Here is a 16,422-nt window from a genome sequence, read left to right on the forward strand (position 1 = left end):
GACTGGATTGCATCCACTCTGAAGTCACCAGCCATCCAGTAAACTCAAGGTCAGTATGAGAATGCTTGGATCCAGAATGCAAGTTATTTTAAGATCTCAAAGTTCTGAAAATTTACCAGTGTTTGCATTTGGTGTTTTGATTTGCCCCCTGCTACTTACATCTTTGTTTCAACATGTAAAGTGCTTATTTTTTTAAAAAAGTGCAGTTATGTGGGGGTGTTTGTCAGATGTCTAGCTGTACATGAAATGGTAATGGACCAAAATTGTGGAATGGGCTGTGGTGTCCTCCTGTTGATTAAGGGATTGAAGTATTTTATAAACTCCTACTTTTAATTTATGCCTGTACTGAGAGATATGGAATGTTTTGATTCCTAATTTAGAACATTCATACCATGCTTTGGCTCTGGAAAACAAAGGCAACTCACCTAGGAGTTCACAACTTGGAAGGGCTGTTTCCTTTCATTGCTGTCACCGTTAGAACTTCCTCTACAGCAGGAGCCCAAGTGTGAAGTGCAAAACTTCAAGTATTCTGTAGGGTGGAAGCAGAACCATTACTGTACTCAATTCTTTTCAAAGCAGCAGGAGTGGAGGATTGTCTGGCTAAAGTAAGAAATGCAAGGAAAAACCTATGGTGTCTGTTTTTAAGGATATCATGGAATAACACTGGAACAAAGTTTGACTTGTAAGGAAATTGCTACTTTTGGATGATAAAATATTCCACTAGAAAGGGATCACAGCACCCTGCATTTCCATGGTACTTAGTTTCCTGAAACCCTAAACCCTTTCTAAGTGTTAACTAATTCACTTTGTAATTCTCCCTTTAGGGAAAAATAGCACTTTCAGACCTTTTTTGACAGATGTTGAAACTTTGTCTCTGGAGGATGGAGTTGTGTACCCCAGTTCAAAGCAGAAACAGAGATCTCAGCTCCAGGTTGTCTCCTTTATGAATATCAGGTTTAATCCTGTGAGTCGGCAAGCACTTAGAACAGCCAAGAGATGAAGGAGTCCCATACTTTGTACAAATACTCATGGCCCTTTTACAAGTAATACTTGTGTTTTTGTCCTGCAGAGAGATTTTGGAGTGATACTGAGTGACCTGAACTAAATTTGTGTAGAACTTGTCTATTGTCTTCACAGCAGATGTTTTCCTGGTGGTCTCCCAGGAAAATCCTTGTGCAAATGGGTAAATTAGCAGCACTGTTCCCATTACACAAGTGTCACAAGCTGAGCTGGTGAGCTCTGCACTTCCAGCACAAAGGAACTGGGTCTGTTACCATGCTTCTTGTGACGCCCTGGCAAGGAAGAGCTCTTTTCATTTGGATATTTTTTGCAGTTATTTGTTCAAACTGCTTGAAAACTGTTCCAGTGTGGAAGGCTAGGCTGTCAGCATGGAGCCCTGAAACCTGATGTCTTCCCTATGAGTGTCTTGAGGGCCAAGCTATTCCAGTGAAATGGAAACCTAAAGCCAGCCAGATTTATTTCTGTCAGCCTGTAGCTCACTGCAGTTTGTTTGACTTGAAATCTGAGGATTTCAAGGCTGGAGCAAATAGAATTCTAGGTAAGCATATGTGGAGTTCTGGTGTTTGGGGCTGGTTCTCGTGCTTGCTGTTATGGCCCTACAAGATTCCTGTAAGCCCAAGGCTGGTGCTGTGAGCTCCTCACAGACCTGGTTTCAGAGAACAGTGTGTGTGCAAGGAGCTGTGGCTTGGCATCACGCCCAATTTACTTCCACAAGTAGGAACTAAAGATGAGATCTTCTTGTGTGGCTGGATAAAATACATATCCTGTCTTACAGCTGAGGACACATGCACAGTCTTAATCACAAATCTTCACCAAGAAACTGTTTCTAAATAAGTGGATAAGTGTTGGCCAATTGTTTATCACTTTTTTACTGCTGGTATATTTTACGGGAGACTGGATGATCGGAGCAATGCAACAGCATTACAGGAAAATATTCATCCTTTTCCCAGCAAATGCTTGCACTCATTTTTATTTGCTTGTTGTGACAATATGTTTGCAGAAAGTGACTGTAGGACTTGAAATTGAGATTAGTTTAATGATGAGATGGAGTATATTTGAAACAAATTTAGTCCGGAAGGCTATCCGGTCAGGAAGAGGAAACAATATCAAGGAACTAAGTTGAGCAAACAACTCAGATACTGAATTGTGAATACTGAGCACTCAGAAAAATTTCATATGGGCTGACATTGGTTATCTTTTTGCAACAAAGAGGAACTTTCTGAAGTATAAAGGCTGGGTGGTATATTGACCAACAATTCCTCAGAATGAAATTCAGCTGACTCTACTGCCCCTCTCTTCTCAGTCATGCACACTTCTTAGAGTATTTTAGTCAAAATAATTGTTTATATCAAATAAGTTACTACATTGCTAAGTAAGGAATAAAGAACATATTTTTGACACAACTTTCCTTATAACTATAACCATAGAAGTATCCAATTTTCTCATTTTTATACAAGTGAAACTCAAATAAGTAATCTTCATGTTGCATATTGCCTTGGTCTATCTTGCAAAAAACATTATGGCCCAACTTTTCCACAAAAAAGAATGCAAAATGCTGTCTGCTTGTAAGTTTGTGATTCATGCCTCCTGTCAAGACTACCAAACCAGTAAAAACACTGGAACGTAAAAAAATAAGCATGATTATGTATTTCAGGAAAACAATTTTCTCAAGAATGTTTCTGGAACAAATTTTCAGTGTTTAGCTATTCCTAGTTGATATTTCAGTGATGGAATGCCTACTGGCACCAATTTGTACAATGGAATTGTCCCACAGGACAATACTTCGCTGTAGCGTGTTTAAGGTGTCTTTTTTTCAGATCCTTGTAGCAGCAAATCCTTTAACAGCTCATTACTTAATGGAAACTAAACAAAGCTTCTTCCAGGAAAAAAAATGTTGATCTCTATCACCCCACAGTGAACTTCTCTTAAATACATAACACATGCTTTTGGAAAATATCCTCAGTTTAATCTGAACAGTGTAAACTCCAAAGACAAGACCACGTCCTCATTCATCCATCTTGCATAGCTCAAAACTCCAAACTTTCTGGGAAAAAGAAAAGGAAGCACAGAAGATACTTTTGTGTACACAAATCTCCTTGTGTGATATGACTAGACCCTTGTCTGTCATTCCTATTAAAAACAGCCACCTTCACAAATGAGAACTCGGGGTAGGCTCTTATAAATAGGGATCCTAGAGGCCCTGGCTGACCTTCTTTGCTCTCTGCTAACAGATATTTCTTCTGGTGTTTTTCCATTTCCTACAGAAACTCTCTCTGCTTTTTGCTGTGCAGCAAGCCCAGTGCTGGCTGCTCCCTCCATACATCGTGGCCTTATTGCTGTATCTGTTCCTGCCAGAGCTGCTGTTCCACAGCTTTTCCATTCCACTGGAACTACCATGGCCACTGGTATTAATTGTACCAAAAGAAGTATAGAGTGCAATTGAGGCACAGAAGCCATGAATTTAGCAGCTGCTAACTTATTCATACGTTTTGAAAAACATACAATAACGATTCTGAGCTTTGACCATGAATATCATATACCTCATGCACAATCTAAATACATTTGGAGCAACACTGGATCAGGAGGAAGGATGTTTATAATATTTCACTGCTGCTGTCACTTGCAGAGATGCAGTGCACTGTTTTAGTGGGTCCATGCTGGAGATCCATTCTACAATGGCTTTGGCTTATGCTTTTTGCCAAAAAAATTGCCAATTATTTAGGCAGGAAAATGTTTGTGCCTGGACTTGAGCAACCAAAAAAATAATGCCATGAGTCTCATGGAACAACGAATAAAAGAAAAGGACAAGTTATTTTGCAGATGTATTTTGGAAACCTGCTTTCAAAATGTTTGTCCTTTCAGAGCATTAAATTAAAAATTTTTATGTCTAGTCATTACTGTTCTGACTTTACAGTGTAGGAAGACACCTTGCTGCTGTTGTCCTTACTGTATCAGTGAGCTATTCCCTCAGGAGAAGTCTCAGCATGTGAAAAAGAAACTATTCCTGAAATCAGTGAACTCTATTTTAAACTGGCAAAGCAAATTGCTCCTGTTTCTCCTCCAACTTAACCCGTAATTCCTGGAAGTATACAGTTCCCAGATATAAATGTAGAAAACCTAAAATTAAAACCAGATCACTTGCCTTTTCTTTTGAGGGTTGTGGAATTGCATACTTTGTGTTTTATAATATAGCTGTGTAAATATAGAATACATGGCAAAATACTGCTTAGGCCTTTTGCCTCGTTTGTGTTTGTGCCTTTTTTCTTTAAAGTAATCTCCTGTGATTTATGCAATATTATAATAAACTAGGACAAAATATTGTCTTCTCTAAGAAATATGTGCTTTGAAATAGGTGAATGAACCAAGCTGTTAGATAATGCACAATTATCACTATCCAAAGTTTGGTGCTGGTTCTTGGAATTATGTTCAGATGTTTGGAGGGCCATTTTCTCAGTACCACTAGCAAAGGCTTGGTTTTTCAGAGAAGGCAGTTTTCTTTCTTAACCATTTAGGGGAAAATCTTCCACAGGGCACATTTGTATTAAGTAGTAAAGACCTCTCTTTCAGAGGATCTGGAAATACCAAATAAAAAAGAATATTACATGGCTTGTCTGGCAATGCTTTAGCCATCTGCTGAGAGTGAGAGTACTGAGCAACCAGTTTCCATGTTTAATTTGTCAGAATGTGACTTAATTGTAACTTACTGCCTTTTTTTCATAGCTTTCAATAATATAACATGCTGAAAACTCTACTAAATTGGCTTCATTTCACATAGATTTTCTGTCTGGTCCTGTCCACTGACATGACCTAGATTCATTATTTCATACTCACTCTTATGGCCTTGGGCACAGATTTAAAGCCATAGTCAGGGGGAATAATGAGGCATAAAAACATGGGAAAATAGCATGAAAAATTAACCAAATGGTCCACAAGGTCAATTCTGATTTATAATTTCTGTAGCTGTTTTGTATTCTATTCTATTTTTTTTTGGCAGAAATCTTCCATAATCAGGATCATTCAATAATTTTTTGATAGAGGATTATCAGGTTTGGGTTATAGAGTTTTTAGTATTATGGTGAAATATTTTGGATTTGTTTAAAAAGGAACTTTGAATGCTGATCATGCTCAATAGATATTCCTAGCAGAATAATGACTGCTCAAAACATGCAAAAGGAAAGACATTTCTTCATAAATATTTCAATGACTTTTTTTCAGACCTCCATGGAAATAATACATCTTAATGAAATAAGGGCATAGACTGCTTTTTGATATCCCAAATAGGTTTGTGTAATTGTGAAGTCAGGTTGTGCTGAATGTACCCTGATAGTTGGTCATGAGGGACAAACTGATAGGGATATGTGCTAGAAGATCCCTTATCAAATCTAGGGCTAATTAGTTAGTTGCTGGCCTGAAATGTAAGAAAAAGTTATTAAACCAAAAAGAATAGTAACAGCTGATATTTCAAACCTGGTTAAAAAGGGGTATTTATACAGAATGAAGTCCTTGTCTGTGCTTTGATATCTTTTACTCAAATCTGTTCTTAAGAAAGGACATCAAACCACTCAGATTCCAGTGTTTCATCAGCTGCTGTTGTTGCTGAAAATGCATAAACAACGCGTTTGCAGCATGTGCAGTGTCCTGCAGCACTCAGAGTCGTGCTGGCCACACTTCCAGGGCACCATTACCTCATCCCTGAGCTTTGGGGAGTCTGTTGCTAATCCTGCATGAGTTCACTCATTGGGCAAACAATAACACAGCACACAGAGACTGAGACAGATTAACAAATAAATATCTACAGAATCATTCCTTTCCTGTTGATGGTGAATGCCTTTTGTTTCTCCCACCACCATCCTTCCACAAGGTATTTTTTTCAGAGTACTGAAGGTGGATATGGAAGAGGTGCCATTCAGACACCATTACAGAGAAAAGTAGGAGCTGTAAGGCTGATTAGAGCTGTTATCTAAATGCCCCCATTACCCAACAGGCATCACATTGGAAAAAAGGTCAGACTAATCCAAGGAAAATTATGTGAGGAGGGTTCTGTAGGTGTTCAGTGCTGTGGGGGTGAAGATGCACTAGACTGTTCCTTGTATACTTTGGCTCTCTGCAGGACTTTCCAGCACATTCTCACATTGTTGTGCCTCAGGTCAGGCAAGGACTGTACAAACTCCAGTGATCCCTCTCTGTTCCAGTACACTTCTCAGCAGTGGCCAAAACTGGAGAAATTTAATTAAATCTCTGGAATGTCAGGTGGAAGCTAAGGAAAACCACACAGCAGCTTAATATTCTATTACTCTGTTTATCTTTTTCAGGTGTTACATTAAAACTCGTGATCACTCAGACCCATCAATAGCAACACCAGACAAATCCCGTTAAGGCTGGGGAGGATAAAATTTACTTAGGAAAGGCAGGAGAATAGGGAGCCAACCATGCAGCTCTTCTACATCCTCTTCAGTCACTGAGGGGGCACCAGTCACCTGCCCTCAGGACTAGTCCCACTTTTTGAAAACAAACAAATAGAAGAAAAGTCATAATTTGAGCCCCATCTTATCCTTTCCCCCTTATATCCTGATAAAAAGAAGGAAGGAAGAAGAAGGAGGAAGAAAAGGCAGCAGAACTGGGGGAGTTAGGGAGGAAAAGGGACTGATGCAAAAGCCATTTTGCTTTAAGAACTTGCTAAGCTCAAGCCTTGGTCCCAAAAGTGTCTTCAGCAGCCCTTGATTCATAAAAAGCCTGATGTGGTAAATAATTCTACTCTCATCTTCCCTGATTTTCAGGGTTTATGACTTCTTAAGGCATTGTGATATGTCGAAGTTCATCTCTTTATAGCGAGTTCATGTCTGTGTGCAACTTTTGTAGAAAAGTAGGGAGAAAACCTGAGGTGCTGGGTCACTCTGTCACCATGTTTAGCCATGTCACACACCCACTTCAGAGCTAAATACTTGCAGGGTGTAATGACATTGACACTGCATTAGCAGCAAAAATATCGATTCCAATTATTTGTGATGTCTGTCTGCTGTCAAAATAAGCCTCCATTAGTAGATAATGAAAGTAGTAACTAATCCTTTACCCAAATTTAATTTTATTGCAGAAGTCTGTAGGTTTGTGCTAGTTTAAATATTAAATTTCCACCTCAACAGCTTCTTTACACAGACCAGGCCAGATGTGCATCTGGTGTAAATTAGCATTGCTCTGTGGATGCTGTGAGACAGGAAGATTTCTATCAAGCAGTGCTCAGTTCCTGTATGATTAAACATATATTATGTCAATCATTTGGGCATAAAATACTTCTGAATCAGGATTACTTTCCTGCCAATCTGTTTGGTAATATTTTCAAATATATGCAGCAAAATAATGTCAGGGCAATGAAAAGATGCAGTAACCCCAGGCTGTTTATTCAAATAATTTTGACTCAAGCAAGTAGATTTCTCTGAGACTGGTCAAAATGTTTTGTTTCAAAATTTAGGTAGTGTGATTTTGAATACCAAACTATGCTTGAGATTAGGTTTAGCTATTTTCACTTAATACTTCAGTGACATTAAATGACACAGTGTGATCAGTTGGCCAAAAATTCAATTTTTCACACAGTTCTACTCAAGCTATACAAAAACTTGTTTCCTTGACATTAATTTCTCCATCTTTTATGGATTATCTGCTCCCTGGGAATAAATGGGCATTGCTCAGCTGGGCCCCTGACCCCATAACTATTGGTTCTGATATAGAGCAGTGGTTTCAATCCATAACAAATGCAGAAAGTCTTTGTTTAGGCTTAAGTTCAAAAGGATTTTTGTATTGCCCTGGGAGAAGATTACTGTACAAAGTGGCACAACCACACATGTAAGATTGACAGATTTCTTGAGAGCTGATTTGTAACAAATTCTGAAGTTTAAAAACTTCAGATTTCTGAATTTCCGAGAAAAATATTTTCTCAGAAAACATTTTCTGGATTTCTGAGAAAATGTTGTGGAACATCCCAGTCCACACCTTTCCACTGATTGGACATCAGACATCTGAGACTTTTCAGAGCACCATTAGTCCTTTAATTTAAGCAATCTCTGGCAATAGTTCAGGTCTAAACTTTTCCCCTGAAATAGCTAAATATAACTTTTCTAAGTAAGTATTTTAAACAGACATTATACCACTCTTCTAAAATACTCTTTAAAATGCTGAGGCTCTCCCTCTTTTGGACTTCTAGACCTTGATTTAATCTTCTTGTGTTTTTCATTACCGAATACTTACTTCTGCTTCGTTTCTTGTTTTTCCAAATGTTCCTGGTGCCATAGCACATTAAGAGTTCCCCTAGCAACACAAAAACACACTTTTCCTCAGAGCTGCATCTCCATGGTCTAAAGCACTTAAATTATGGCCTTTTAGCTACAGCTTGTTCTGAGTTTAATTAAGAGAATTTTAAAATAATAATGACAAAGTTTAGGGCATTCTTTGATCCGCAGAAAACTGAGCAAGAGGGTCAGATCTTGAGCTTTTTGTGCCTACATTAGCAATGAAATATTTTCATCCAGAGTTTATTTATACATTAAAATGTAATTGGATCCTAGGTTTGGACTTTACATTCAGTTTTGTTAAATGCTGTCTTTATTGGGGCTGGCACTACGTGGATACAAGAAAGCTTTAGCTGAGGACTACCAAGTGCAATGAAATCTGTCTATACAATTCTGTATTTGTTCTCTGTCACAATATTGTATCTCTCCTGGAGTTTTACATTCCATAAGCAGAAGGATGTGTGTATGCACACACTTCAGTTTGCTTAGGTTTACCCAAGCCTGACTGCAAGGAAACATAAAGAGAATGAGTTGACATTCAAGATTTGTTCACTTGCTACTAACCCTTTCCAGCAGCACAGCTTGAATGCCTGCACTACATCCTTCTCAGTCATCTCTTTCCCCCTAAATGGAAAAAAAAAATCCTCAGAAAAATATCTAATTGGAATAATTTGCCTTCATTTATTAAAACCACAATGAGAAAGTTCAAGTGGAGAAATGTAGTTTCTCTTCATTATGATAAATTCCTGAAAAGTAACTTCTCAAAACATTTCCAGTACAAAAGAAAAGCTCACAGGTTTGCTCCTTGCAGCTTTGCTTGAGTTCATAATGGGAGAACTTCACTGTGCTGGTGCCAATCTGAGATGGAACTCACTAAATCCTGGTAGAACACTTGTCTTTCATTACTTCTCTTCCACATTTTTCCTGGCACATCATACTATTTATTTACAATAATCTATGCATATCCTGCCCTTTCATTACTCTTGCATCATTAAAGCTTAAGTACCGGATTTGGGAAGTGTCTTCAAGCCAAATTTCAAATCTCTGATTTCAGAATGAGATCTCAAAGCCATAAAGCAATAAGCAACAGTTGTTTGTGGAACTTTCCAGGATGGGGAAAAGGCACCAACTCTCAGAAAGCTATGAACTACTTTCTCCTTCTTTTATGTCCTTTGTCTTGTCCTGTGTTACTAGGCAGTAAAAATTCAAAGCTCTGGATATAAATAGTGTCTGATTTACTCCCAAAGCAAGGCAGATACATTTATGGTGATCTCATTGTTTGAGGTGGGTAAATGTAGCTGAAAGATAAGTTTTCTCACACAAAAAAATATAAAACCTCCTAATATGGTTAACTTCTGTCTTTGGTCCCTGTTTATGGGCAAGCTCAGTTCATTCAAGGCCAACAGACAAAATAGGTTCCTAACTTTACACATTTGTAATCACTTTCAAATTTGGAAGAGTTAAGTACATGTGCCTATCTACACAGGTTTGGTTCTAGAAAAACACTCATATTTGTGACCTTTTGGCTATCAAGCTTTTTATTTCCATGCCTGTGTGCTAAAAGCAAAAGAACTCTGGATTTAGTCTAGGCAGATGTGCAGAGGAAATCTGCAAAAGCAAACTCTCTCTTGAAATGATGTTTTAGTTAAACTGTAGAGTAATTGAGCAGAGATGGAGCTGCTGCTGCAGGATTTGTGAACTGTGGAAACCTTTGGAAATCCTTTCTGTAAGAAAGCTCAGTTCCCTTAGACAGGAGAAAGCTGAGAGCTATAACTAAGAAACAGATAAAATTACAAAATTAATTTCTATGAGCTAATGTTAATTAACTGACTGTAATGAACAAAACAAAGGCCATATACAGACCACTGGTACTTGGATTTTATCCTTCTGGTAGCATTTACCTTGTAAATGCCCCTCATGTTTCTGCTGTATATGATTTAATTTTAGAATAACCAATTGCAATCAGAGAAACCTTTTTCTTTAAAACATTAGATAAAATTTGGGGTTTTGTTACCTTTCTGTAACAGTTTTTTCTATATGAAGTTTTTAAATGTGACTGAGTGAATTTTGAGAAAATTCATTCCTTTTGGTAAAAATATCTTTGAGAACTCTGTCTGGAACATAAGTTTAGGATTAGAGGAGTCAGTAGAAATAACTGCATGTACCTACTCATCTATGACAAATATGACAAATATTACTATTAAATCCTAAGCCTCTTTCTGTTTACCATTCTTCAGCCTCCCCAGTAAATGTTTTTGTGATGTTCTGTTGCAATTTTGTTAAAAGAGGATGACTGACTCCATTAAAACAATTTCAAAGAAGAATAAACTGAACTTTTTATTGTGCTTAAAAATACACAGCAAGTTACCATGGCATGGAGACAGATAAAATAAATTAAGGTTTCTAACATTAATTCCCCAAGTCTGTTCTGGAGACAAACAGCATTTCCAGTTTGATTCAATTTATTGTGTATATTTCCCCAAGCTCTCTTTCATTACGATGCAGGGTGCTTCAAACATTAGAAGAGCAGTGAGGAATGCTCATCATTCTCACCCCTGTTGGTATTGGCTTTGTAGATGGAGAACTGATGATATAATCAGGATTCTTTCCTTCAGCCTGTGCTCGTCTATACAGCAGTGAGTTGTCAGCTCAGAAAATCAGTTCTGCTTTTGCTCTTGAACATTAAAGTTTTTAATGAAACCCAAATCTGAGGATGCTTTGAACTTCTACACAAATGCCAAAGCAGGCCATTCCATCTCTGAGAGGATAAACTGAGATAGAACAAAAGTCAAGAAGGTTTCCAGGAGAGGAAGCAAAAAGCTGGCTGTTTATTCCCAGCCAGATGTACTTGTGTCTTTCTCTGTGTGTTTGATTTAGTCCTGGCTCAGCTCTCTCCTTGTTTGGGATGTGCAAGAATGAATGGATATTATGACACGCTGTCTCCTGATGGTTCCATGTAAATAATTATGAGGAAAGGAGAGGTGGATGGAGTTACTCAGCCATTTTGGGTTTTAACAGATACCCTGAAATTTCATACCCAGACAAAACATGATACAGGCCTTAATATCGTCATGGCCTTCATTCATCCTGCATTTCTGGTGTGTCCAAGGGGATTGCAACAAGCAATTACCAGCTGGAAAGGAGAGATTATATCTGCGTTGCCATCATGAATACAGGTTTAGTAAAAACAAAAGATGCAATTCCAGTTGCTCACTGCAAAAGGAAGGAATGAAAGGCGCTAAAATAAATATTTCAATGAATTAGTATAGAACTTCAAGCTTTCAATTAGGAGCTCTGCAAGGTACTTGAGAGATAAATGGAGAAGCAGTGCTCAGCTTTAATGACCAACAGGCTCCTTCTTTACCTTCCTATAATATTCTGAAATGGAAGCAGTTTAATCAAAAGTAAATACAATTTACATACAATTATGGACACATCACATGCCAGGAACTTCCAGTGGGAGCAAAAGGCACAAGAACCCCTGCACACACTGGGTCAATTTGCACAGTCCCTACATACCCCTTTCTTCAAAAGCCCTCCCTAGTAGTATTTTAATTCATGCTTCTCATGCCTCTGTGATGTAAAGAAAACCATTTTGCATATGAGAAATCTGAGTACTGCATATTCACAGCCTGGTCTCCAGAGGTAGTGCAAGAGTTCAGTCTAATCTGAAGAGAATAAAGCTCATGAATATTCAGGAATTTTGCAAACTGATAGCAAGGAGCAATCCTCATGGGCTGACCTAGGAACAGGATGTTGCTCTGGTGATGTGCAGTGCTTTAATCGTAGTGCATTTCCACTAAGCCCAAATGAGCATCAAGCCATGATCAGGAGAAAAAAAAGGCTTCTTTATTCAACACATTACAAAATTTATTATGTTTATGTTTGACTAAATAATTTATCCATATCTGGAAACTCAGGGATGACTGAAAAATAGCTCAGTGAGCTTTCCATTAAACTCAGGAATATTTGTGTTCTCACAATCCAGTTTCCCCCAAAACTGCTTCTTGTCCCTGAAACTGAAATTATTGAATGACAGGAAGATGAGCTAAAACCTCTTAGCAGATCTCAATATTTTTCTTGACAGTGTTGGCAGCAACAGGACCAGCTGTAAATGAAGGATGAATTGAAGTCAGGGGAACAAAAAACTTTTTGCCCTTCTCTCTGAGTGGCTTTGCCTCCCTCAGGTGCCATCCCTTCAGCCAATGTAAACGAGTGAAGTAATGAAATTAGAAGAGTCTTGGCTGATTTCACAAGGAAAGAATATTGTCCACAATGGCTTCAAGTCTTCTTATTGTTTGACACAAAAAGTGTGTTCTCTATTCACACCTGATGAGCTATGAGAATGGTTTTCCTGAGGAGAATCAGAGCTCAGTTTTACACATATGAAATGATAATAATTAAAAATATGACACACTGATTGCATTGCAGCAACATGGAAAACATGTTCTGTTACAGGGAGCAGCTGTGCATATTGCTGTATTTTGCACTTTCATTACAGGTTAGCTGGATAATGTTAAATAGAAGATATTTTGATGCAAACCTCTGCTGATTTTACCTTGTAACTGATTCATTAGCTAAAAGAATTTTTAAAATGTGTTAATTTTTAAAGTTCACATATACAGCTTGAGTATATTTGAACAACTCCGAAATAAAACATTTCCGTACACAGAAGGGAACAAAAATATGCCTAGAGCATACCCAGACTTCATTTACTATGCCTGCTACCCAAACTTTTCCTCTGAGCAGGGCTATGTAGCTCCACAGAGTCATGTTAATAGTGCCATTAATCTTCCCTGCAGTAATCTCTACCTCTCAGCTTTTCCATATTCAGCACCTGGGGCAGATTTGACCTGACAAGTTTGTCCTTGAATCCTATCATTTACAAAGTCCACATTAAAAAAACCCCTCATGTATTATCAGCACTGCTGTGTTTTATCAAATAACTGCCACCAGCTCCTGCCTGAAATAGTTCATTTGCAGAGCTGTTGCCACCAAACTGTGGAAACCAACCATCAGTCAAGAGCTTGTTTTGGTCTCCTTTTCACAGCAAAGAGAGCAAATGAACTGCAGATGGAGCACTGTTTATACTTTCCCATCATCTTGGAGTGCTGGGAGCTGTCGCTGTGATGTCACTGCAGTTGGGCAGGACACAGAGAAGGCAGCAAGACTGGAAATATTTATTTATTGGGTTAAGGTTAGTTGGACTTATACTATAGAAAGAACAACAAGGGGCTGGAAGTGCAAGGTAGATCACCTCACTTTTGGTGTAGACCTATAGGGGAGACACCACACGGGGGAAAAATGTTTGCTGCATCTGCTGATCAAATTGAAAGTGGAAAGAACTTGTTCTTAGATTTTATGTAGCTCTGTGTCAGCAGCAGTGTTTGGTTGTCTGGGATGGGGTGTGTATCTGAAACCTCTGTCAGAAACACTGGCTTTCTGGCTGAGACAGATGAGTTTTGTCTGATTAAGATAAATAGTATAGTCCATTTGCACCCTCAGGTGTCCACCCATCTTTGGAAGCAGTTGTTTACTGATGGCTTGTGTTGTGCATGAAGCAAAGCAACATTAATTGAGAAAACTGGTCATGGACTTTTTCATTTCCTATAGCAGGCTTCATCCCTGAATCTGTGCTTGCAGCAGGAACACTATAAGTCATTGGAAAACTCTGATAAGAAAGCTGCAGAACACACAAGCAGTGATAAAGCAAACAAATCAAGGTTATGGTATCACAAAAGGAACTTTGTCTACCTGGCCAGGAAACAATATTCTTTACAGTATTACTTCCTCATTGTCTAGCCAGTGTTTTGTGTTGCTAATTGTAAAAGCTGCAAACAAAGCACGTGAGCCTACTACAATATTCTCTATTAGGCAAAGATCTCTCCTGCAACTTCTAAAAAGCTTTATGTGTAACTCTGCTCTCCTAAACACAGAGTTAATTTCAGCTAAACCAGTGTCTAGTAGAAATGTGGGAACGAGTTCTTCATATGGCACCCCATGTAGAGAGAACAAATGTCCTTTTTGTTTTAATAATGAACTTTCAAGGCGTCTATGCTAAATGATTTTGTTCTGCCTGTAGTGTTTAGTGCTTAATTTCATTGCTGTCTGTAGGAAAGTGCATTATTATGTGTTTAATAGTCACTCAAGGCTCACTTAAAGTTTTTATTACAGAATGCTTATTAATAGTGCACAGCTTATTTCTGGAGAGGTTCCGTTCTGCTATTTGTGTTTAACCAATGCTTTAAAAAAAAAAAAAAAGTGAAATTTTAAAGAGGTTGGTAATTTCTCTGAATATTTATGTTGGAAGGGATTTCAGGAAGTGATTTATTCCCATTTCTCTGCTCCAGGCAGGGCTAATGTCGACATTAGAACAGGATGCTCGTGGCCTTTTGCAGTCATATTCCTGGTGTCTGACTCGAGGTTTCCCAGACTGTCCAGTGCCTCTTTGTTGAGCCCCAGGGAAATGTGCTCAGTGCAGCCACTCAGTTCAGCTCCCAGGCAGCCTTCAAAAGGCTTTGGGACCAGAGCTGGGTCCCAGGTGCTGTGACCAACGATTGTGCATCTGCCAGTGTGTGCCTGAAAGCCTTTTTCAGCACACTTGGCTTTCCTGCACTGAGCCGATGCTTCAAGGCAAAGGAAAGTAAATGCTCTGTGTGGTTCCATAGGGAGAAAAGCACTGTGGGATGTCATTTACTAAATTATCCGCAGGGACAGGTAGAGGAAGATATTTTGGCAGTCAAAACTAATAATGAACTTGCTTTCTATTCGCTTGATCAAGGGGGTTTTTCTAGTCCTACTTCATCACCCCTTCTGTCACTAATGTATTCCTTCCCTGAATAGTTAGGCTTGCATTAATCCCTCTGGCTGGCAGGAGGATCCTGATTTTCAAGATCTCCAAAGTAAATACAACCTGTATCTTCATCTCTCATATTTTTTCACTTTAGAACTACTTGTTGACTTTCCAGGCTTGGAGAAAATGTAGGTGATCCCACCCAGTGGATTTCCCTGCTTCTGCTGAGCTGGAGATGTAAACACTTGGAAGAGAATGCAGGAAAAGGGGATCATATGAGAAGTCTGTAAGAAAAGCTTCCTTCACTGTCCCATGATAACTGTGACCCTGAGCATCTCTCCTGCACTGTGGCCAGGAGGAAACAATTAAATACTCCAAGTCACAGGAAAAGGAGAACAGCCACTGTGGTGCAGCTGCAAACCTGCACAGGGGAGGACTAGCCTGGGTAGTTTAAAAGATGCTTTTACCCTCAGGCTAGATTCTAACTTTGGCTAGGCTGGGGTAAACCAGGCTTGACTTTACTGACATCAAAGGCTCTGCTCCACATGATCTAGCTTCATCTCTTGAAACTGAGGTCAAACCCATTAACTTTTCTAGGCAGGTTCTGCCCAAAATGGATGGGTGGAGCAAGGTCAAGCCTATGATTTTATTATTTTCACTTGGGCACTTGCGCAATTTGGTATTCACATCTGGCCTTGTCTTTTAAAGGGCAATTTTTGGCATCTGAACTGGCAATTGTCTGGCCACAACTATTCAGCTGCCCAGTTTTGGATGGAGTGGGTTAGGAGTAGGCCAGCTTAAGAAATACAGATGCAAAGGGGTATATAGTAATTTTTAGGATGCTGTAAGAAAACTGTATTGGATTCTAAGGTTCAATATTCAGGCTATTATAAAAATGGAGGTCATTCTTTGCCTGTATCAATTTTCTTCTTTCACTTTAATTTAAAGTTAGTGAGCCATACACAGAGCAGAGATGAAAGCCTCTTAGTAAATGCCTGTGACCTTATTCTGAATAATCTATAGCATTCTATAACATTTTTCATTGTGGTAAAATGTAAGCATTGGGCAACTGCTGAGGTGCAGGTCCCAGCTCAGGTGGTTGTGCTTAGCTGCATGTCTTTCTTAGCTGGAAACTTATACTGTGATTTCACATTGCTTTGGAAGCAGGGAATCACTTTAGCAACATGCTCCCTTCGACATTTCTAGTAAACAGACATTCAGCTGCCGTTGCAGTTGCTGGTGTGCGTTTAATGCATCCCTGCAACACCACGGGAAGGGGCTGATCTGTAAGAGGAGCTTAGATATGCCCTCCTGAAACGGTGCGAAGGC

The 16,422-nt window shown here is 38.9% G+C and overlaps 1 protein-coding gene across 1 annotated transcript in view; it reads right to left on the reverse strand.

Annotated features, from left to right (window-relative positions):
• PDE5A (phosphodiesterase 5A) overlaps window positions 1-16,422 on the reverse strand; it is a 102,661-nt gene that overhangs the window by 70,214 nt on the left and 16,025 nt on the right. Inside the window, exon 3 of the mRNA XM_064416370.1 lies at window positions 426-529. The gene's annotated coding sequence lies outside the window, so the exon portion shown is untranslated. The remainder of the gene's footprint in view (window positions 1-425; window positions 530-16,422) is intronic.

This window comes from Passer domesticus, chromosome 4 (genome assembly GCF_036417665.1).
Source record: "Passer domesticus isolate bPasDom1 chromosome 4, bPasDom1.hap1, whole genome shotgun sequence".
Lineage (NCBI taxonomy): Eukaryota > Metazoa > Chordata > Aves > Passeriformes > Passeridae > Passer > Passer domesticus.